The sequence below is a fragment of the Prionailurus viverrinus genome, chromosome C2 (assembly GCF_022837055.1).
Source record: "Prionailurus viverrinus isolate Anna chromosome C2, UM_Priviv_1.0, whole genome shotgun sequence".
Taxonomy (NCBI): Eukaryota; Metazoa; Chordata; class Mammalia; order Carnivora; family Felidae; genus Prionailurus; species Prionailurus viverrinus.
Window position 1 is genome coordinate 137,925,433 of NC_062569.1, and position 24,599 is coordinate 137,950,031.

General features: G+C 33.5%; 1 pseudogene; it reads left to right on the forward strand.

The window, feature by feature from the left end:
• Window positions 1-294: 294 nt before the first annotated feature.
• Window positions 295-24,599, forward strand: part of LOC125174539 (protein downstream neighbor of Son-like) — a 48,866-nt pseudogene continuing 24,561 nt past the window's right edge.

Below are 24,599 nucleotides of genomic sequence, written 5' to 3' on the forward strand. Positions count from 1 at the left end.
AAGTATTGGTTCCCACTGAGTACAGGTTAAATATTCTGAATCTACTATACATACATACTGGAATTGAACAAGTAAGTAAATTGATTGTTTCTCATTGTGGGCCAAGTTTTTCATTGTTACAGTAAGAGTTTACAGAAGACACAAAGAACAGGCTAAAATGTTCCATGTGATAATGGATTTTAATCTATTGAAACCATCAGTGTGAACTTTAGCTTCATATGTGAAAGAGCAGACCTACGCCCGCAGACTCCATCTTGTTCTGTGTCCTCTACCTTGAGTGACTATGTCCCCGACATGGCCCCTTTCCAGGAAAATGGCAGAAACCTCAGACCACGCCTCCTCCCCTTGAGTAACCTCCGGCTCGCCCATTCAAACTTCCCTATCAAAACACGCCTGGTGACCTGCGTAACAGGACTCTGACCCTTCCTCAGCCAATCGGCCGAGGCCACAACCCTTCCCCAGCCAATGGGCAAAGGCCATTACCTCACCAACTGCCCCTAGACCCCTATAAAATCTATGTGCTTTTGAAACTCGCTCTCTCCCCAGCATCTCACCGCTGCATCAGTGCAGGTAGGGGATTGAGCTGGAGCTAGCTCAAATAAAGGCTCTTTGCTTTTGCATCGGACTTGGCTCCCTGGTGGTCTTTGGGGATCACGAATTCTGGGCATAACAATGGACACAGATGGTTCCATATAGAAATATGTATAGACATATATACATGGCATCCCTGTGGCAATGATCACAGCTAGCCTCAGATTTTGGTTTTCGATACCACTATTAAAAAAAAAAAAAAAGAAGTAGACATCCTTCGAATATCTGCTGAATCTAGATTTTGGGCAGAAAATATACAATTTTATCTAGGAAGTGTCTTGGAGTACCAGAAAGTAGTAAAAGTTTAAAAAAACAAATCTCACAGTGATAGAGTATGTCAAAGGGACCCAAAAACCAACTGAAAGAATTTCAAATAGCCAAAGCTGGTAAAATTAGAACTATATAAATACACTTGTATCGGATTATAAACTAATGTATAAAATAATTTAAGAGACGTCTTTAAAATTTTTTTAATGTTTATTTTTGAGAGAGAGAAAGAGAGAAAGAGTGTGTGAACAGGGGAGGAGCAGAGATATAGGGAGACACAGAATCTGAAGCAGGCTCCAGACTGCCTGTCAGCACAGAGCCTGACGTGGGACTCGAACCCACAAACTGCAAGATCATGACCTGAGCTGAAGTTGGACGCTTAGCCAACTGAGCCACCCAGATGGTCTAAAATAATTTAAGAGACTTCTATTTCTGGGTCTGCAGGTAAGGAGCTTGGAAGTTATTATGCCATCCTAACAACAAGTTAAAACCTGAACAGAATGAAAGCCAAATTTTCCTAAATCAGTAAGAGAAAAGACGACACAGGGCAAAGCTCTGCTCCGAAGAATGAAGAGAAAAACATAGTTTACCAGAGCAGAAACTCACAACAGGAAGACTGCCATGGGAACCAGTACTGGAGGAGGAAAACTTAACTATAAATATGAATTACAGGAAGCTCAGTGCAGACAAGTCAGAGAGCTAAAAACTCCAGGGGACCCAATCGTTGGGGCAGGGCGGGGGGGGGGGGGGGGGAAGGGATGGGTGGTCTGACAATACTAGGAGATTTCCTTCCAGAAGCTCAAATAGGTTCCTGCAATAAATATCAAGGAAAATCCCCTTCCTGCTCCTGCACAGGGGAAAAGTAATTATTTTGAAACATCCCAGAACACTCTATTCTTTTTTTTTTTAATGTTTTTTTATTTATTTTTGAGACAGAGACAGAGCATGAACCGGGGAGGGTCAGAGAGAGAGGGAGACACAGAATCTGAAGCAGGCTCCAGGCTCTGAGCTGTCAGCACAGAGCCCGACACGGGGCTCGAACTCACGACTGTGAGATCATGACCTGAGCCGAAGTCGGACGCTCAACCAACTGGGCCACCCAGGCACCCCAGAGCACTCTATTCTTAACAAGGCTGCCCTCAGGGGAAACTAATTAACCTGAGGCTAACTGACCTAGAGAAAGGAAAGGGAAATACCGAACTCTAGCCTGTTCTGGCCATCTGATCCTCTGTGGGTGGGAGGCGCCAGGAAAAAAGTTTGAGAAACATTTGTGAAATTCACAGTCCAGAGGCAGAAGCTTACCAAGCCGAAGACCTAATCATAGGGATTATACAATGCTTCCCCTCCCTGCACCCCTCACCATCAAACATACTAAGGCCTAGTTAGAGTGGTTCCTTTTACCTAGAATGCAATGTCCAGCTATCGAGGAAAAAGTTACCAACCATAACAAAAGGCAAAAAACACAATTTGGAAAGCCAGAGCAAGCATCAGAACCAGAGATGGTTGGGATATTGGAATGATTATAATGGGGCTTTTAAAATAATTTAACCGAGTCTATACTAAAATAAATCAATCATGGAATAAATAAATACAAGGAAGAAAGTAGACACGTCTTCTGTGCAGGGAAATGCCAAATATTGAGTGTAGACACTCTGTCCTTCTCGGGGTAAAGTATAACTCCTTAGTTCCTTAAGTATAGGCTGCATATTGTGATTTCCATACAAGGAGTACATTATGGAAAGAGGATCAAGTAACTTCAATAGGGAAGAACTTGGCAAACACTAACTACCTCAGCCAAGTAATCAAAGTCACCATCAAAAGTAAAAGTAATGCTTACAGTATGTACTCAATATGATAAAAATGACACTTTACTGCCATGGTCTGCCTTTCAAAAAAAAATAAAAATAAAAAAATGCTGCAGTCTAATCATGAGAAAAACATCAGACAAATCCCAGTTGAGAGACATTTTGCAAAGTATCTTCCCAGTACTCCTCAAAACTGTCAATGTCCTAAAAATCAAGGAGTGTCTGAGAAATTGTCATAGCCAGGAGGAGTCCAAAAAGACCTAACAGTTAAATGCAACATGGTCTGCATGGGCTCCTGGAACAAAAATACATTAGGGAAAAATATGGAAATCTTTATGAAGTATAGTCTTTAATTAAAAATACTACATCAATATTGGTTTGTTAATTGTGACAAATAAATTCTGTGGTAATGTAAAATATTCAACTAGAAGAAACAGGCATGGGCATGGGGTATACAGGAACTCTCTGTACTATATTCTCAGTACTTCTGTAAATTAAAAATTGTTCTAAAACATGTTTATTACTAGTTTATAGTTTATGTTTATTAATAAAATGATGTAAAATGATGTGAAAATGATGTGTATAAAAAGATGACCTTTTTTCGGTAACTTATGTCATTTCAGTATTTGATGTCACACAAATATTATTTCCTCACAGTCCCCCCTAACCTTGAATTGTTGATGGTTTTTCTCTTTTTATTCCTCTTGCTCACTGAACAGTTTTGACCTGTCTTTATCTACTATATCCACAAAAGTGCTGTTATTCAGTTGTGAATCATCCCCACCCATTTCGCCAAGAGTTAGAAAAAATACTATGTAAAAATTTGTTTAATAAGGGTAGACAGTGATTCAGTGTCCAAAGATGCATTTAAGATAACAAATAATGCATGTCTCTTTGAATAGATGAAAAGGAAATTACTAAAAAATAAATAAAAGTCCACATTATTTTTGGCTTTGAGCACAGTTTAAACCACAGTATTTATTTCCTCTAAAAGCTTCATAATTATCACATAATGTTTCTTTTAATCAATTATGTTGCAACTTCCTTCAAAGTGATTAATATAACAATTGGTACTTCCATATAATTACATACAATTTCGTTAATGAAAAGTAATTTTACTTTAATACTGAAGGGTGGTGAGGCATTTTACATGGGCATGCACACATAGATATATTTAATAATTATATATATTCTATACATATATAGAATATATATAGATATATAGAATATATCTATATATATAGAAATATAGAAATATATTTATAATTATATAATCATTATATAGATACATAAGAAAGTTGACAAAATGGGATAGTGCATATAGTGAAAGTAAATGAGATAAAAATCATTTATGAAGCTTATTGTATTGCAGGTCCATAATGCAGAAGGGTACTTCAAATTATTTTAGTTATTTTCCTGAGGTTTTAGGCCTATTGCATGTATAATCATTCATTTATAAATTCTATCAGTAACAATCTGAAAGAGATTATAGAATGAAAAAAAAACAAATATACACACACACACATATATATATATATATATATATATATATATATATATATATATAAACTTTAAATAGTAATGAAGGTAGAAACAAGACAAATAAACAGAAGTTCCCGAACAGTACAGTTTAATGGGGAAGAAAGAATACACAAAATAGGTACTAGCGGGCTGTAAGGCAAAGTGTATACACACACACGCACACACACACACACACACACCTTATGCTCTTTATCTATACATCACACTTTCTGCTCAATTTTCTTCTATCATACAGATTTTTGTAAATGCTGGAGATGTGATTGTCCTTATTCATTGGTTGACCCACACTCCTTTTTTTAATGTTTATTTATGTTCTAGAAAGACAGAAAGCACACGAGCTGGGGAGGGACAGAGAGAGGAACAGAGGATCTGAAGCAAGCTCTGTGCTGACAGCAGAGAGCTCCATGTGGAACTCGAACTTATGAGTTTTGAGACCATGACCTGACCAGAAGTCCAATCCTTAACCAACTGAGCCACCTAGGGGCCCAAGCTCTCTGAAATCAATACAGTTAATTGCTGTTTGTTAAAAATTGTTTTCTTTTCAAACCCTGTTAATTCAAAAAGAGATTAAGAACATGTTTTTGAGAAATTTATTTGAAATTGTTTAGAAAATATTTAAATTTTGATAAACAACTGTGCTTAAGTTTATTGCTTCCACTACAGCTGAAATTGATAAAAACCTAAGTAGAGTAAGAAAGGAGATATGACAGGTATTAGTGACCATTTTATCATTAAAAAGAATACCTTTCTGAACATAATAGGGAACTGTGTACTTTCTGAAGTGTATTTGCTGAAAAACTTTTACAGAAGAATACAGTTTTCAAAGTTCACCCCTTTCTTTTCACAATGTCAAAACAACTCGTATTTTTCTATGAATGTTCAGATGGAGAGAATGTACCTGGATGAATTACACTCTTATGGGGAAGGGATGGACCACTGAGCTCCTCTAACATTTCATCTGCGAAGATTTACTCTTTTCTACTGAGGGTGGAGGATGAGAGAATGGGACTTAGCATTCTGTCCATTTGCATTCCAGTCACTGAAATAATAACTGCTATATTGTGTCTAGAGTAGAAAAGGTGCTTTAAAATAAGGGCATTCTCTCGAATCTTAATAGTTTCCGCTATAAAGACTGAGGACAGTTCTTCCTAGATTCACTGTTTCAGAGAACTGTTATTAGTTGAGTCAAAACTTTAAATGGCTTTTGTTGTAAAATAAACAATTGGTATATGGCACTAGATGACAGGGATGGTCTGAGAATGGTTTATTGTGACAATGCAATCACTTTAAGGTATTAAATTTCAGGATGAAAACTATAAATCATTCACCTTGCCAGAGTGAAGTTTGACTTATTCCTGTGGTCAACATGGGTACGGACACCAAGGGCAAATGAGTCAGAGTAACTTGATGAGAAAAGCTCTAAAGCAAGAACCACATATCTTTTGCCTCTTGTATGAACAAATATGTTAAATTTCCTCTACTATCAATTTTTTTAATTATATGCCAGCCATGCTTATTTTTCTGCTATATGCCTTTTATATTGTATTGTATTATATTATAGTATAGTATAGTATAGTATAGTATATGTAAGTATATGAATAAGTTAAGGCCAGGGAAACATACCAAGACTATAATTGGTTATAGAAAGTATATTTTTAATTTGTATCCTTGAAACAATTTTAATTTTATATTGATAACTATCTCTAATAACATGGCACTGATACAATTTTGTTTGGTGTCATAGGTATATGTATACTTTGATCCACCTTAAAGAATAATGGTATAAGAAACCATAGACTTTATTTTAGAGTTAAATTTTATCTTTCTTAAATTAATGAACTATCATGGCCCCCCAGAAAATGTTTCTCAAATTTTCATGTGTCTATGAACCACCTGGATCCTATAAAAGGCAGATTGGCACGTGGAGGGGGGAGGCTAAGATTCTTCATTTCAGACTCCAAGGTGATAACCAATTATTTTCTTCTGCTGATCACAGTTTAAGTAGCAAATACCATAAGTATGTATGCTTTTGTATATCAATAGATAAATGAAATAAAGTTACTTTCAGCATTAGGACTGGTTAAATTCCAGCACAACTTTTGCCTGAATGACATACCAAAGGTTATTACAAGTACATCATCTAGTTCCCTTTTATCTCTTCCTCTTTTCTCCCATATTTCTTATTTCCATTTAAAATAAATGTCTCAACTACAAACACTTTCATTAAGGACTCATGCTGACTTCAAAGTCAGCAGCACAGCTCAAACATAAGAGCACCTTTAACAAAAATGTGCTTCTGAGAAATGGTAACTTTTGTTACCATTTTCTCCTCTCTTCTCCCTCCTTCTGTACAAAGATCTGACAAGGAATCAACCTCATTTGTTTGAAAACAGGAGCCATGGCAAAGGTGAGCGCTGAAGACCAGAAGACAAAGACCATAAATGATCACTTTACTACTTCATTTAGTTTTTGGAAAATATTAAACTATGAATATTCACCTAATACAAAAATTTAAATCATGTTAAGGCACTTAAAAGATTCACTCAAAAATAACAGCTGAAGATACCCCATTTAAAGGCTCTCAACAATTTGGGAGTGTTAATTATGCTTTGTTACTCAGTTTATTACTATACAAAGAGGTTAAAAGTTCTTAAAAATTATATAGATGTATAAATATTTATAAAATATATGTTTTATATAAATATATTTGTATAAAATATAAAAAAATACATAAAATATATTTGTATTTATATGTTTTACATGTTTATATATATATATATATTTTTATAAGTTGTCTTTATTTTTGAGAGGCAGAGAGAGACAGAGCATGAGCAGGGGAGGGGCAGAGAGAGAGGGAGACACAGAATCCGAAACAGGCTCCAGGCTCTGAGCTGTCAGCACAGAGCCCGATGCAGGGCCCGAGCTCACGAACCACGAGATCGTGACCTGAGCCGAAATCTGATGCTCAACCGACTGAGCGACCCAGGCGCCCTTATATGTTTATATATTTTAAACAAATATATTTGTACAAATGTATGTAAATATCTTTGTACAAATATATTTATATAAATATGTTTTATTTATACCTTATGTGTTTACAATAGATTTATAAAAAATACATGTATATTTGTATTTATATACATTTAAAAATTTTTAATGTTCATTTATTTTTGAGAGAGAGAGAGACAGGCAGAGTGTGAACCACAGAGGGGTAGAGAGAGAGGGAGACACAGAATCTGAAGCAGGCTCCAGGCTCTGAGCTGTCAGAACAGAGCTTGATGCAGGGCTGGAATTCAAGAACTGTGAGATCATGACCTGAGCCAAAGTCGGTTGTCCAACTGACTAAGCCACCCAGAAGCCCTGTATTTATGGACATTTTAAAACATACAATGTTACAAGGACACCTGGGTGGCTCAGTTGATTAAGCCTCCGAATTTGGTTCAGGTCATGGTCTCACAGTTTGTGGGTTCCAACCTACATCTGGCTCTGCACTGACAGCTCAGGGCCTGCAGTTTGCTTCGGATTCTGTGTCTCCCCCTCTCTCTGCCCCTCTCCTGCTCAAAAAATGAATAAATGTTAAATTTTTTTAAACATAAATGCTACATATGCCATAAAATATTTTTATGTAATTATTTTTATCCCCTGAATTACCATTTGTGTAAGAACAACCACCTTGCAGATCTCACAGTAATGTAATTCCAGGTTAGCAGCTGCAAAGGCAGAAGCAGCTGTAACCTGGTTTTCAGAGGAATTGGAAACATCTTGCACAGGTCCATTTCAAGTTGGTATGAATACACAGATTGCCCTGACCAGGCTTCCACTTTTGTATGGTAGTTATAAAGATAATAGTGTAACAAAGAGTTATACTTACTAAATTTGTGTTTTTTTTTGTTTTTGTTTTTTTTTTTTAATTTTTGGGACAGAGAGAGACAGAGCATGAACGGGGGAGGGGCAGAGAGAGAGGGAGGCACAGAATCAGAAACAGGCTCCAGGCTCCGAGCCATCAGCCCAGAGCCTGACGTGGGGCTCAAACTCACGGAGCGCGAGATCGTGACCTGGCTGAAGTCGGACACTTAACCGACTGCGCCACCCAGGCGCCCCTATACTTACTAAATTTGAAGGCATAGTCTATTCTGCTCCAACATTATCTTCAAATGTGTTATGCAGTCTTGATTAAATTTATACAAACAACTGTTGCTTTTGGAAAACTGTAAAAGTTTGGGGTCTAGGAAGGTGCACATTTACGTTACACTTACATTAATAAGGCATGTTTTTAAACAGGATAATTTTAATATATTTGGGTGGATTATAAATTATTAAATTGGTTTATACAGTGATTTACTGTAAGTGACGAAGCTAATAGCAGTGTTTTATCCTTTGCTCTTGAAGTGATAACTGCGGAGGTACATGCTCTGTGGCCACTTTTACTTTCAGCATACTTCATGCTTCTTGCAACACGTTTGTGACTTTCACATACAGAAAAACTTGTCCTCAGAAGTCTTCAGACAAGCAATCCCTGATACAGTTGTATGCAACTATAATAAGTGGAATTTTCAAAGCAATAAAAAGAGAGTTCATAAAACATTGTTTTCATGATAATAGCACAGAAGCAAAATGAATGTAAGGACAATAGATTATTCATTCAATCTACCGTAATTACTGCAAATAACTACACAGCTTACAAATGTGAGCAAATCTCTTAATAAATTCAGAAAATCCACTTAATGGTTGTCTCTCTTCTCTCATTTTAAGTCCAACTTAAACTATCAACTATCAACAACTATCAACTTTTTTTTTTCTCACTGTTTTTGATTTTTATAACCATTTTTGGTTTGAGAGTTACAAATGATAACTGGATATGTATTAAAATGAATTTCAACATATGAAATTGTGTTTGACCAATACAAAACGGGTAATACATACGGGTTGTTTTGGTCAGTAGTTGAACTAAATGAGCTCTTTGAAATGAATCACTACCTTTCTCTATCATGGTCATTGGTTCATAGGTAACTAACATGTACTTCATACATATTTGTTGAATAGATGAGTAGATGAGTGAATGACTGTCTATCATAAGTAAAGTTGGCTATATGCTTATGTTGTCTGGCAACCATCTCAGGTAAATATTTATCATGTAATGAATATAATTTTTTCTTATCTCTGTCTTAATTTTCATGATTCATTTCCTTTACAATATTTTAGGAAATATGGCATTTTTGTGATTCTTAGATGTAATGTACTCTTTTAGGCTAAAGATTAAAGAATGCTAAATGATTCTAGTCCAGTCAGGTAAATAAACTGTAAATTATATGTGAAAACTGTTCTAATATTTTAAACAATTTTTGCTTTATTTTATTCATCACTTCAAATTTAATCACAAAATAAACTTGTCATAATATTGGATTAGACAAAACCATCTATGATGATATTTTAAAAAGATGTAATTTGCAGATCAGTTAATATCTTTAGTCCTCCGTGAGAATTTTATTTTTGGGGTATTTCATGAGTCATCCCTCACTCATAAGAAAATGTCTACATTACAGGGGCGCCTGGGTGGCGCAGTCGGTTAAGCGCCAGGTCACGATCTCGCGGTCCATGAGTTCGAGCCCCGCATCGGGCTCTGGGCTGATGGCTCAGAGCCTGGAGCCTGTTTCTGATTCTGTGTCTCCCTCTCTCTCTGCCCCTCCCCCGTTCATGCTCTGTCTCTCTCTGTCCCAAAAATAAATAAAACGTTGAAAAAAAAAATTTTTTTTAAAAAATAAAAAAAAAAAGAAAATGTCTACATTACAAAGTAATTTAGAAATGAAGACTAACTTCAACCATGAAATTTAGGATTTTTATAACAAATCATGAAATCTGACAGTGTTCAAAAACCTGGTGTGATCTCCTTGGCCACAAGAAGTTAGGTAGTTTCCTGATTATGAAGACAATACACTATAGTGTTCAAAGGGCAAAGGGTTTAAGGCAGTCACGGCTTTGAAAAATTATCTACACTTCACTGATTTTGTGACTTTGAAGTATTTGCATAATATATTGATTCATTTACCTTATACATCTATTATATGACACTTAGAAGTTCACTGCTCCATCACTGAAGAAGAAATGATGGTACGAAACCAAGGGTGAGAAACCTAATATCCACAGGGCAAATTGGAAAACACATTAATTAATTATTACCATTTATTTTTGTTTTATAAATTCCCCAGATTTATTGAGATATAATTGACCTATAATGTTATGTCAGTTTAAGGTGAACAACATGTTGATTGGATACACATATATTGCAAAATGATTATCGTCACAGTGTTAGCTCACACCTGCATAATTACTATTTCTTTTGTGTGGTGGGAACATTTAAAATATATTCGCTTAGCAACTTTCAAGTATATAATACAGTATTATTGATTATAATGTCACCATGTTCTCTACACTAGATTCCCAGAACTTATTCATCTAATTCTCCTTCAAATGTTTCCCCACATGACCTCAAGAACAAAGATAATTTGACAGGAAGTTCAGAATAGGGAATTTTGCAACATGGTAATTGATTTGTAAAATAAGGAGAATATAAGAACCATGAGGGAAATGTTTTTATTTCTCCACAAAAAGAGTGTTGCATTTAAAGATACTTCTCTTTCAATTAATAAATTTATAGAATTTATTTTTAAATATAGAAAATACCATTAAAATCAGAAACACCTAGGGGCGCCTGGGTGGCTCAGTCGGTTGGACAACCGACTTCGGCTCAGGTCATGATCTCACAGTCGTGAGTTCGAGCCCCACGTCGGGCTCTGTGCTGACCGCTCGGAGCCTGGAGGCTGTTTCAGATTCTGTGTCTCCCTCTCTCTCTTCCCCTCCCCTGTTCATGCTCTGTCTCTCTCTGTCTCAAAAATAAATAAACGTTAGGGGAGCCTGGGTGGCTTGGTCAGTTGAGCGTCCGACTTCGGCTCAGGTCATGAGATCACGGTCTGTGAGTTTGAGCCCCGCGTCAGCCTCTGTGCTGACGGCTCAGAGCCTGGAGCCTGTTTAAGATTCTGTGTCTCCCTCTCTCTCTGACCCTCCCCCGTTCATGCTCTGTCTCTCTATGTCTCAAAAATAAATAAACGTCAAATTAAAAAAATTTTAAAAAAAATCAGAAACACCTAGAATTTTGCTCATTGGTTTAATTTTTCTAACTGAACAATTTCTTCATTAATTTATTACCTATGACCTAAAATTCATTTTTAAGCTATTATAATTTTTACAACTGTTTCTCAGAGAGAAACCCTCATTTTCTGGATCTATAAAAAGTAATTAGTTTCTGGATTCTTACCTTTTTAAGTGGTACAGCCTATAATGAAGAAAAAGGGGAAAAACATTTACAGGAAATATCACAATTCTCAAAGGAAACAATCAAATAGCAAATGATTATTATAAAATGTTCATTTCATGAAAATATGCATATGGGTATGAAAGTTTTAGTATAAGTAGTGTTTTTGTGTTTCTTAGATGTAAGAAACACATCTAATGTGTGTTAAATGTGTGTTAAATGTTTCCACAAATTAATGATAGTGAAATTGAAAAGTAAAACTAGAAGTTGTTAAATTCTTTTCTGCAAAATAGATTTCACAGATACAAAAGGGATTTTAGTTTTCTAAACTATATAGTCTAACATTATTTCTTATATATTGGTTTTCCAACATCAATATATTTTGGTTTCATAGTTTATTTTTCTTGCTGCTTGTTATGTGAGAAACCGTAATTCTTTACATGACAAATGAAACAAATATATATATACACACATAAAACAAAGCAGGACTTGAATGGTTTTTTTTGTAAATCTTAATTACATTTTAGAAAAAGTTAACTTTTTTTCCTATGTAATTTGAATTTATAAAAATTGGTACTACAGGATAATCACATAGTTTCATGTTCTCAATCATACTAAACAGAAGCAAATATATAGGGCATATAACACAGGTGTAAATTAAATCTATTTTTATGCTTTGGAGCCTAGCAATTTTTTTAATGCTATTTAACCATGGCATAACATGCAAACTGTACTAATAAATTAGAGAGCAAAGAAATGTGCTTCAGGTGTTAGTATAGAATTTATGCTGGTGGTAGACATTATTTTCTGCATTATTGAGCAACAATTATCTTGCTTCACCTATCACCACAATATTTTAAAGTTTTACTTCCATGTGAAATACCTTCTAGTTATCATGAGAGCTGCAAGTATGCTAAATTGCATGGCATACTGCATTTGTTAAGAAAACAGAAGCTGATCACTCCATTAATCCAGAATTAGATGAGTCTACACAGATATTTTCTGTGCTGGGAATGCGAAGCATAGATGTATTTGTATATTTATGTACCCATGTTAAAAACATGCCGTATTATTTTTATTCAGCTTCTAAAAATATAAACAACCACTGAAACTACCTTTTGACTTGGTTGATTACTGTTTATGCCGGCATGGAATCTTATAATTTCAACTTAATGTTTAAAATATACCACATTTAGGGGCGCCTGGGTGGCGCAGTCGGTTAAGCGTCCAACTTCAGCCAGGTCATGATCTCGCGGTCCGTGAGTTCGAGCCCCTCGTCAGGCTCTGGGCTGATGGCTTGGAGCCTGGAGCCTGTTTCCGATTCTGTGTCTCCCTCTCTCTCTGCCCCTCCCCCGTTCATGCTCTGTCTCTCTCTGTCCCAAAAATAAACATTGAAAAAATATATATATACCACATTTAATTACCTTCAAGTTGGAACTTCTTGATGATAAAACAATAATTATGTAATATTAAAATGATACTTTAGTGTCTTGAATAGAATATATCTTTACTATCTATAGATAATGCTTGGTATCAGCTATGATAAATGTCTTACTTTATATATGTAAATATGCATACATGTCTACCTTTTCCTTCTATCACCTACATAGCTAACTATCTACCTATCTATGACTAGGAGAACTAGATAAACTGAACATGAGTGAGAGAAATGGAGAGATCAAGGATGGCTTCTGTTAGTCTGACTTGAGTAACTGTGTAGATGGCTAATTTAGAGAAATAGTGTAGTTTGGGGCAAGGCCCATTCAGGGGAGACCCAAATGTTCATTTTTAGTATGTTAAAATATCGATATTAGTCAGATATCTAAATATGCCAACTGATCAGGAGGGTCTGTGACTTTAAATATCTGGGCAAGGAATGGAAATCTGTAGTAGTACAGCATTGACAATAATATAAATTTTGAAAGAGAGGGAAAAGCAAAAAGTAACCAGAGAAGGAAAAGTGGGAGGAAGTTGTGTCAGAGCACCTAAGGTAGAAGTATATGAAGAAAACAGATAAAAGATCAAGTAAAAGGAAGACCTGATGGTATGGGCCTATTGACTGTGACTTCTAGTAAAATGTTGACAGATGGGGTGAGAACAGACATCCTTGCTGCCTGAATAAATGTATGAGAGAGATCGAAGTTTCAGTCTAAAGTATAGTAATGGCTACATGTTGTTTTTTAGACATCTCTTGCCCATATTAAGAATGATGTCCTCTATTCCTGGTTTGTTAAGAGTATTTAATCATAAATAGATTCCATATTTGTCCTTTCCCCACCCCCTTGATTCTCAAGACAGCTATATCATATTTTCCTTAACAAATTTTTCCTTGACATATTGACTTTATTGTTTACTTTCTTTTATTAAACCAAACTTGAATGAATAGAATAAAACTAAGAGTCATGGTGTATTATCCTCTTTCTATATTGAATGGGCAGAAATGGGCTTTTATCCAGAAAATTTCAGTTGCTTAGAAAATTCTCTAGAGAAGGTAAAAAATAGATATCTTCTTTTTGAAGTTGAAGGTTTCCTAGGCTTCTCTGAAGGAATTCTGATTTAAAAGATGGGACAGTTGCTGTTGAGGGGAAGATTTAATATGAAACATTAGTTTCAGTGGCTAAGGTGACATGAAACAAATGTCACTACATTTTAGGAAGTAAAAGAAAATGAGATATCAAGTTGCTTGTTTTTTAATAACAATGTGAATTTAAATTCTTTGAGGAAAAAAATTAACAGGAATTTAGCTTCTCGAGTATCTGTGCAAAGATGAAGTGAAAATATGAGTATTTGAAGACCGAGCCCATAGTATTATAAGTTCTTAATAAGTATTATTTAAAAATTATTTTTATCATTTTTAAAAGGTATGTTGATGCTGATGATGATCATGAAATAGTAGTAAGACCATGAGCTCCTAAACGAGACCTTTGCTCAAAATTTGAATTACCACTTACAAGCTTGAGAAAGTAATTTCATTTTTTTACCTTAGTTCATAAAAAATGGGAATAATAATAGTGTCAACTACTTAAGGATTTTTCTAGGATGAAATGAGTTCATGCAAACATAGTGCTGGGAACACCATCTAGTGTTTAGTAAGAGAATATAAATACTGACTACAGCTATTAATCATTAATTATTACTATTATTTATAGCATCTGGGATTTCAAGCAACTATTTCTTAGGTTGTGGGGATCGTGGTGAGATATGGAGAATAGAATGTAACTAGGGAAAAAAATGCTATGGAGAACCATTCAAAGACAAGAGAAATGCAGGTTGCAAAGTGCATTAGAAAAATTAAAGGAATTCCAGTATGTCAGAAACACAGAACATGGCCAGAAGACACCCAAGACAATTTGGAATGGAAGGAATCAGATGGGGAAGAAACAAATTGAATGTGTATTTTTATCCAGAGAAAAATAGAAAGGCATTAAATTGTTTTAGGCAAAAAATTTTTACCCATTTATACCAGGTATTGCAAACATAAACGTGTACACAGGACAGGTAACTATCACAAATATGTGAAGCATCAGGAATAAGACACTGGAGGGTCACAAGAGCAGATATGCCATCTAAATAATTCAAACCCAAGAGACACATAGAAAGTTGCCGCTTTTCAGATTTCCAATTTAAGGCAAAATATGTAACTTTTAAAAATTATTTATTTAATGGGTTTATTCTGTAAAACAAATGTTCCAAGAAAAACATTCATCCTAAATTTAAGTAACATGAAGATGATATACATATATGTGTATATAAATGCATGCATATTATTTTATGGAATAGAAACAATCAATTTGTGATGATAAGGAGTCTACGAATCATCCTTTATTGCTTATAATTGAAGTAAGTAAACACAAAGATGAAGGGTACTTTTTTCTTTTTTCTTTTTTTACATAGGTCAGCAAACTATGAGTTACAAGGCAAATCCATTTTGTGGCCTGGTTTTGCATGGCCTTAGAGCTAAGAGTGGATTTGCATTAGCCATGAGTTACAAATCAGATAATATTAAACATACTATTTAAACTTAAAAATGAGAAAAAATACTTGATGAACATAAATTTTTAAAAAAATTCTGCTTAATTTTGTTTTCTTTTTTTAAAATGTTATTTTAATGTTTGTGAGAGAAAGAGAGACAGAGTGAGAGCAGGGGAGGGGCAGAGAAAGAGGAAGATATGGAATCCAAAGCAGGCTCCAGGCTCCAGGCTCTGAGCTCTCAGCACAGACAGAGCCCAATGCAGGGTGCGAATTCAGGAGCCGAGAGATCATGACCTGAGTCAAAGTGGGACTTTGGGGCTTAACCAACTGAGCCATCCAGGTGCCCTGTTTGAACATAAATTTTAATTTTATAGTAGACATAATATTGGGATTTTGACAATGAGGATACAGTAAGTTATCCAGCAGTTTTTGTCCTTAATATGTTAGTCTGTCAAATTATGTATTTATAATTATGAATTTAAATTCTAGGTGGGTAAATGTGGAAATATGCTCCAGGCAGTGGGGTATTAGATAAATGTAAAACTTTGTCTCACCGGGTGTCAGGCTGGAGTTTTTAGCCTGGCAATAAACCTGTGATTGTAGGAACAATGGTTTAATTTTATCTCTTATTGAAAGGTTGCCTGAAAGAGATAAATTGATTCTACTGAAACTTACACCACTGTAATAACCAATGACAAATATGTTTAACTTTGTTTTCTGATATAGTTTAAACCAATTCTGAATTGTATGATTTTCCAAATTGAGAATATTGTCCACTAGTAGGTCTTTATGATCAATTGATTGCTGATAGGTATAAGCAATTTCATCTAAATAGTGTTGTCTCTTAGATTCAAAGAATAGTTATTAGCACAAGCATATATAAATGTACAGGGCCACATATACTGTGGTAAATATTTGTACTGTGTACAATATGTTTAATGAATGTGATGAGGCTATCCAAATTGTTATAAATGGAATTTCTCAGCATGGTTCCAGTCACATGGAAATGATTCAGTGATTAAGATGGCTGGCATTTTAAAGTGGGTAGTGAATAATGTGAATGATCATAATTATTTTAAATATTCTGATTTCTGTTGTTTTTAAATTTAGAAAGGAATACAGCTTGACCGAAACAAATTAATTGACATTCTTGCCACAAAATATGTCTCCTTGTTTGTGTTAAAATATGCCATTAAAACAAATAGGCTTTACATGTCTTCATGAACGGATAAATCCCTTCACCAACTTGTTTCTTTTTTTTTGTTTTTCCACTGTGGCATATTTTTTTATGGCTTCTATGGTGACACTGTTAATAATTTACATGATAATAATCATATGCATTTTTTTCACATCTCTATTGCACTAAAGTCCCTATTCTTTGACAGCCAACAATAAAACACTGAAGGGGACTCTAATTTTAAAACCAACTTGGATCTTGCTTTACAGAATTTGCACTCGACAGAAGCAGATGTTAGTATGGCTGTTGGATTAAAATGCAGTTTCAAAGTTCAATAACATTCAAAGTGAATGTTATTATTTTAACCTCAAAAGCAAGTCTGGGAACGCTACCAAGTAAAAGCCTGCTTAGAATAATGTTTGTGCCATGAACATAAATGAAATCACAGAACATGTTATTGAGCTGCCCATGACAAAGTCATACATGTGGGAAAGTAAAAGGCCATGAACTGCTGAAAGTTAAGTTTTAGAAATAGTCCTGTTTCTTTATTTTATCAACTGGAATAGATATAAGAACTGAAGGAAATTGTTAAAACTAATCATTTCAAAAAAGTTACCTACAACTCTAAGGTAAAAAAGTAAACTTTTATCATATCTTCAAATTTATTAAATGACAATTTTGTCTCAGTGTATGCCTCTATATTATTCTAGCATTGGCCAAAATGAATTAAAACTTACTTATGTGGCAGGAATTATATTAAATGATATATGAACATTCATTATTGTAATCCTACAATATTTGATGAAGTTATTATTAATCCTCATTTTATAGATAAAGAAACTGAAGTTCAAACAGTAAGTGATTTGGTAAAGACAGATTTATTTATTGGCAAAGTTAGTTATTGATACGGTCTCTTGAAATATACTACACTTCCCTGCGTGTTTGATCTTAAATTCGTTTAGCATTTTTTTTAAGTTTATTTATTTTGAAAGAGAGAGAGAGAGAGAGAGTGAGCATGAGTGGGGCAGGGGCAGAGATAGAGGGAGAGAGAGGCAGGCTCCATGGTCTCAGCACACGGAGCCCGACTAGGAGCTTGATGTCACCAATCGTGAGATCATGTCTTGAGTCAAAATCAGGAGTCAGATGCTTAACCAACTGAGCCACCTAGGCACCCCAGATTAGTTTAACTTTCAATAATAATTATGTTTTTCTCACTCTAACTGTATTTACTTATAGCATATTCAGTATTTGTTAGTTTCTTACACACTCAAGATATACTGAAGAACAAAATGTGTTAAACCTTTGCTCTCATATAATTAATGTTGGACTGTAGCTAATAACTACTAAATAAAGAAATAAGTCAGACAATATCTTAGGAAGACTAAGAGAAAGGGTTCATATGGGGCATCTGGGAGGCTCAGTCGATTAAGCCTCGACTTCGGCTCAAGTCATGATAGCGCAGTTTGTGGGTTTGAGCCTTGCGTTGGGCTCTATGCTGACAGTTCAGACCATCCAGCCTGTTTTGGATTCTGTGTCTCCCTCTCTCTCTCTGTCCCTACCCCACTTGTGCTCTGTCTCTCTCTCTCTCAAAAAAGTGAGGGAAGGGTCTCATATAAATAAGAGTATAATAAACTATTTCAGGGTCGCCTGAGCGGCTCAGTCAGTTGAGTGCCTAACTCTTGATTTCTGGGAGGGTCATGATCTTGGAGTTGTAGGATCCAGTCCCATGTGGAGCTGCTCACTAAGCATGCAGCCTGCTTGGGAGTCTCTCTCTTTCCCTCTGCCCCTCTACCCTGCTTATGCTCTCTCTCTCAAATTAAAAAAAAAAATATATATATATATATACACACACACACACACATATATATATATATATATACAAAAAGAAAATTAAGAAAAAAAGAAACTATATGGTCTCCTCAGACATGAGGAGACAGGTAGGGTTACAGAGGCTTAATATGCATGTACTAGGATTCTCAGTAAGAAGCAAAATGGAAACTGTGGTTCAAGTAATTTAATAAGAGATAACGGCTTAAATTTTTGCAAAAATTTAGAAAGATATCAACAAAATTAAGACACCCAAATGACCCCCATATAGAAAGGAATAAGTACATAAATTTTAAAGAGATCTTTAGTTCAAACACAAGAAATAAAATCTTAGAGAAATTGCCACTGGATTACAGATATAAAATATATGTAATTTATATATTTGAACAGAAATTTGTATAAATATGTATGTAAATATGTATTTACATATGTGTAAATATGTATGTAAATCACTATGATATTGAGTTACTTCTAAACAATTAGACTACTCTACTGTAATTTAAGTGGGACTTAAGTTATTTATTTAAGTAAAATACAGCACAGTAATAGAATATTCATGGTGATGAGGATAGTGGAATAAGGCATCCAAAGTTTAACGCAGTACTTGAGATGATGGTAAAAGTACACACAGATGTGTTAAATTTAAGATATTTAGGGATGATATAATTTCTAACAAACCATACTGGTAATAATACAAAGCAAAACATACTAAATTTGGATTTTACTACTAAATTTACATACTAAATTTAGATTTACATACTAAATTTGCATATTAATATGGCTTAAGAAATTTAAAACAAAAACTACATGGAAATTTGTAGAGATCTAGACTTAATATCATCAGATTTAAGTTCTTTTACAAAATATACAGAACATTTGCAAAAAAAAGTGACCATGTACTATCCAGAAAACAAATTGCAACACACACAGTATATGTTTTGTTATACAAAACAATTCATTTGAATTAATAACTACAAAATCCAATATATAACTAGAAAATCCAATGTACAAACCAGAAATAATTTGGTGAATTAACAAAATATCCTATTAAATAAAAATTAATCAAAATTTAATTAATCAAAATTAAATTAATCAAATAAACCTAATTGAAAACATAACATATTAATCAATATTTAATTTATTAAAGTTAATAATTTATATTAATTAATTAATATTTAATTTATATTAATTTATATTAATTTAATATAAATTAATATTATATAATATATACTTTATATAGAAATATATATTTATATTATATATAATTATATATATTTATATTATATATTATATATAATATATATTATATTATATATTACATTTGTATAATATATATATAATATATTATATATATTATAATTATATATATTTATATATATATTATATATAAATATATATAAATATATAATTTATAATATAAATAATATAAATTATTTATATTAATTTATATTAATTTATATTAATTAATTAATTTATATTTAATCAATGCTAAGAAAAAGAATACATATGAATACTTATGCAATGTTGCTAAAAGAAATCCTATAACCTTAGAGGCAACTCTTAGTAAAAAAAAACATTTTTAGTTAATGAACTAATATTTATATTAAGAAGTTAGGAAAATTTGTGGAAGGAAGAAAATAAAAAGGTAAGAACAAAAATAGAATAAAAAGAATTACGCTATAGAAAATAAAATCTAATACTTGTTTTTAAAAAGACTAAAATGATAGATTGCAAGAAAAAGACAAAGATACCAGTTGAAATCACTTCAATTCAATATTGAAGTTTCTAGGTAGTATGGTAACACAAGAAAAATAAATTATGTTATAAAAATAGGTAAGCTTCCATTTTTTCATGAGTACTTAGAACATGAAGATGTGAAACACTTAAAACTAAAGATAAATTTAGGGATATAAGACTGAGTTTAGAAATTTTATAAGATACAAGATTAAAATAGAAACTTCTGTTGAGTTTCTATAAAACTACACAAACATGGAACTATAAATTCATGCAAATTCTAATTTCAAGAAAATATATAAAACACCCAGAAAAATCTTTGTACAAGATGTGATGTTATCGTTACTAAATTAACCTAAGATTTAACTTAATTATAGCAAAATCTCTACCAAGTAGATTCTAAAGCATAAATTGGGGGCAAGGGGAAGGAACAAGAAAAACCAAAATATTCTTAAAGAATAGAAAAAAGAAAAGAATTGCTCTTCCAGATATCAAGAATTATTATTAATGTGAAATAATTAAGACAGTGTAGATTGGGACATGGATAAATGAAAAAAGAATAATTGAATAGAGCAGTAGACAGAATACTTTTCAATCAATGGTACTTGGGCCACTGAATATTCATGTATAAAAACTGGCTCTTATCTTCTGCCCGAAAAAAATTCTAAGTGAATTGTTTATCTCAATTCATATCTAAATTGCACATCTAAATTGCATATCATAATATGTGAAAATATCTTCTTGACCTCTAGATGTTTTTAAACCAATATACAGAAACTCGTTTATCACAAGTGAAATGATTAATGAGTTGCATATTAAAAACATCATTAAAAGACCAAGAAGTGAAAAAAGATTTGTAGCATATTTAACTCAAATAGTATCAGCAAAGTATACAGATACATAACAATATGAGGAAAATACCAAACCATAAAATCGACAAGAGACTTTATCAGCCAATATTATAAAAGAGAATGTCATAACATCCAATATGAGTAGCTCCTCAACATCATTACTTATGAGGAAAATTAAAAATTTTAAAAATAGTATGAACCTACCCTGATGACTGAAATTCCATAGGCTGAAAATATAAATATTCATGAGGATATGGATCAATGGATCTTTTGGTGAAACAGTAAACCGGTACGATCCATTTGTAAAAATGTCTACTCAGGTTTAGGAATATCTAATGAAGTTGACATCTGTTGGCCCATTTGCATCAAGGAACATGTACAATAAAACTCTGCAACACCGAAGTGCAGTTGCTAAAACTTGGACACAACACAAAAGTCAATCAATAATATAACATAAACATTAATTGGGATATAGTCATATAATGGAATTCTATTTAGCAATAAAAGTAATAAACTTCTTCAAGCTGTTGACAAAGATAAATCTCAGAGATATAATATAATCTGTGAAACCAGGCACACAAAAACACACTCCATGCTTTCCATTAGGTACAGTTATCAAGAAGAAAATCTAACCTGAAATTTTAAGTGTAAACACATAAGTGAGAACACTCTCAAGAAAATCCACAGAGTAATTACATAGAAGTCAGGATAGATCAATGGAGGAGTAAGATTGAGAAGAGATATGTGGAATGGTTTGGGCTCCTGAGAATGTTTTATTTATTTTTTCATGTGGTAATTAGACAAGTGGCTAATTAATAATAAATGCAGTAAATTGTACTTTAAAAATGTATGTTCTTCTCTTTCACCATTAAAAGTGAAAAATCATGTAGACTTAAGACAAAGAGAGAGAATGGAAGTGAGTAGCCAGAGATAGTGAGTATGCAAAATATATTAAGAAAAATATGCTGTCCATGAAAAGAAATGGCTGGTGGTAGGGGATATGATTAAAGTTTTTATTTCCTTTTCAAAATTATAGGAGTCACTACAGCATGGATATATAGTAGTCAACATATTAACATATATAAATGCTTATAAATTAATAAATGGAGACTAGTTATAATTATATGCAACAGATGCAGAAAACTTACAAATTTACATAACAGAATAGAAAGCCATAGAAAATATTTAATAACACTATAGTGAAAAAGATCAACAGTATTGAAACGTCAAAGATATTTTTGACCTACTAGATTTACAAAAAGACCTACTAGATTACAAAAAGTATGTACGTGGATGGAAAAGTGTATATTTTGAAGGGAATTAAACATTATAATATATTTATAGTAAAATATTGTTCAGTATTCCAGAAGACTATCTGATAAAAGTCACTTAAAACTTTAAAATATGCTTTCCAAAAAAAATTCCAGTTCTAGGTTTTTAATAAAAATATACTTCCTTTTCCATAACATTTGGAAAATTTTATTGCAAAATTGTTAACAATTGCTGAAATAGAAAATAATCAGGGACACCTGGGTGGTTCAGTCAGTTGAGCATCTGACTTTGGATCAGGTCATGATTTCACAGTTGGTGAGTTCAAGCCCCAGGTCAGGCTCTGTGCAGACAGCTCAGAGCCTGGAGCCTGCTTGGGATTCCATGTGTGTGTCTCTCTCTACTCCCCTGCTCATGCTCTGTCTCTCTCTCTCTCTCTCTTGCTCTCAAAAACAAACAACAACAAAAATCTTTAAAGAAATGAAAATAATCAAAGTTACTATTTGGGGGAAATGGATAAAATATTATATTTATGAATATATTAAAAGACACTAAATATAGTACTTTTAATTATAAAAGCAGCTTTCAAAGAAGTATGTCCAGTATTCTATTTTTAGGGTGGGGTACCTAATCTAATACACTTTCTGGTTACCCATCACCTTTCATAAAAAAGTTAAAAATAATAATGATAATGGACAACGTTTATGTATTGCTTAATTCAGGCCAGTTTTGAATTCTTAACATTTATAATCTTACTCAAACTTTACATGTGCACTGTGTTAAAGATATTATCCCAATATCGTCTGTATGTTTTCAGATTCAAAAATGTAAGACACAAAAGGTTAATTAACCTGCCCCTAACAATCCCTAAGTGATAGAGTTTGAATTTTAATTCAGACACATGCTTCAAGCATTTATACTCTTGAACACTAAATTGAACCTTCATCACTACAAGGTGTTATACTGAAGCAATAAGGAAGCAAACTGTAATCTCTGAACCGCTGATTTTGTCTCATGCTGTCAGCTGCCGCACCTCATAGGTTCACCTTCTCTGGAGAACTGTCCCCTGCTGAATGGAGGGGCCATCAAGGAAATTCCAATCCCAACAGCACCCCTCAGTCAATGGCTGCCTGATATAGGGTGATAAAGACCGAATCTGATCTTCAGTGGGGATGGCTTTGTGGGCAGTTGATACCCCAGAGGAGTCTTTCTGTGGATAAGGCCAAAGATAGACTTTATCTAAGACCAAATCCTGCTCTGTCTCTTCCCCTGTAGGTGTTTCCTGAAGAAAACTCTCCCAACAAAACTGATGTACTGGATCCTGGTCACAGGCCCTGCTTTTCTGGAACTAGACTTAAACCATTGAACATTCTGCCAGCACATTTTTTTTTTCCCAGCACATTTTTAAAATACAGGTTCACAGAAATTTGAGACAATCATGAAAATAAATGGAGTTGACTGCTCTTCCAGGAGAATGTGGCCAGCTGTGAATTTGGCAACAAGGCTCAGTTTTCCCAGATACCTATTTTTCCGAGACATTTAGGAAATATTTAATATTTTAATTTTTTAATTTTAATTTTAAAATTTAGAAAATATTTGTGTAAAAATCATGATTAAATTTGGCAAATCCTGTAACCAAAAAAAAGGTTCAGTGTTACTTGAGATAAAGTATGTTTATAAGCTAATATGGCATTTAGACTCCACTATTAATTTCTGTATTATAAATTTCTGTGGTTCATTTTTATAATCAGGGAATAAACTGTATAATCCAGACATTTTATATTTAAAGTCTTATCTGACCAGATTGGGTTGTTGTCTAATAACTAATGTTTATTAAAACCCCTAAGCATTTTATATCTACTCATAGAATCATGATAACATGTATTAATAATACTTATTATTAGTAAAATCATCATCATTTAGACAAGAGAGCTGAAACAGACACATTACCTTTAGTCTCTGTGTGACAATGGATAAATGGTAGATTAGTGTTACATTTTATGTTTTAAACATCATACTATATTGCCTCCAATCAATGAAGTTGATCAGTTTTGTTCCACCTTGAAGTGAAATAAAATCTATGAAAGAAAAGATCAATTAGAAAAGTTCCTTAGAGGATATTGAACTGCTATAGGACAAATTATACTTTCAGAGTTAATAATCACTTCTTCATAGGACCACCTAATCAACTTTATTGACTGTTAAATTGAATTGACTAATTTTCATAGTTGATTTGACTTCAAGGAAATACATCT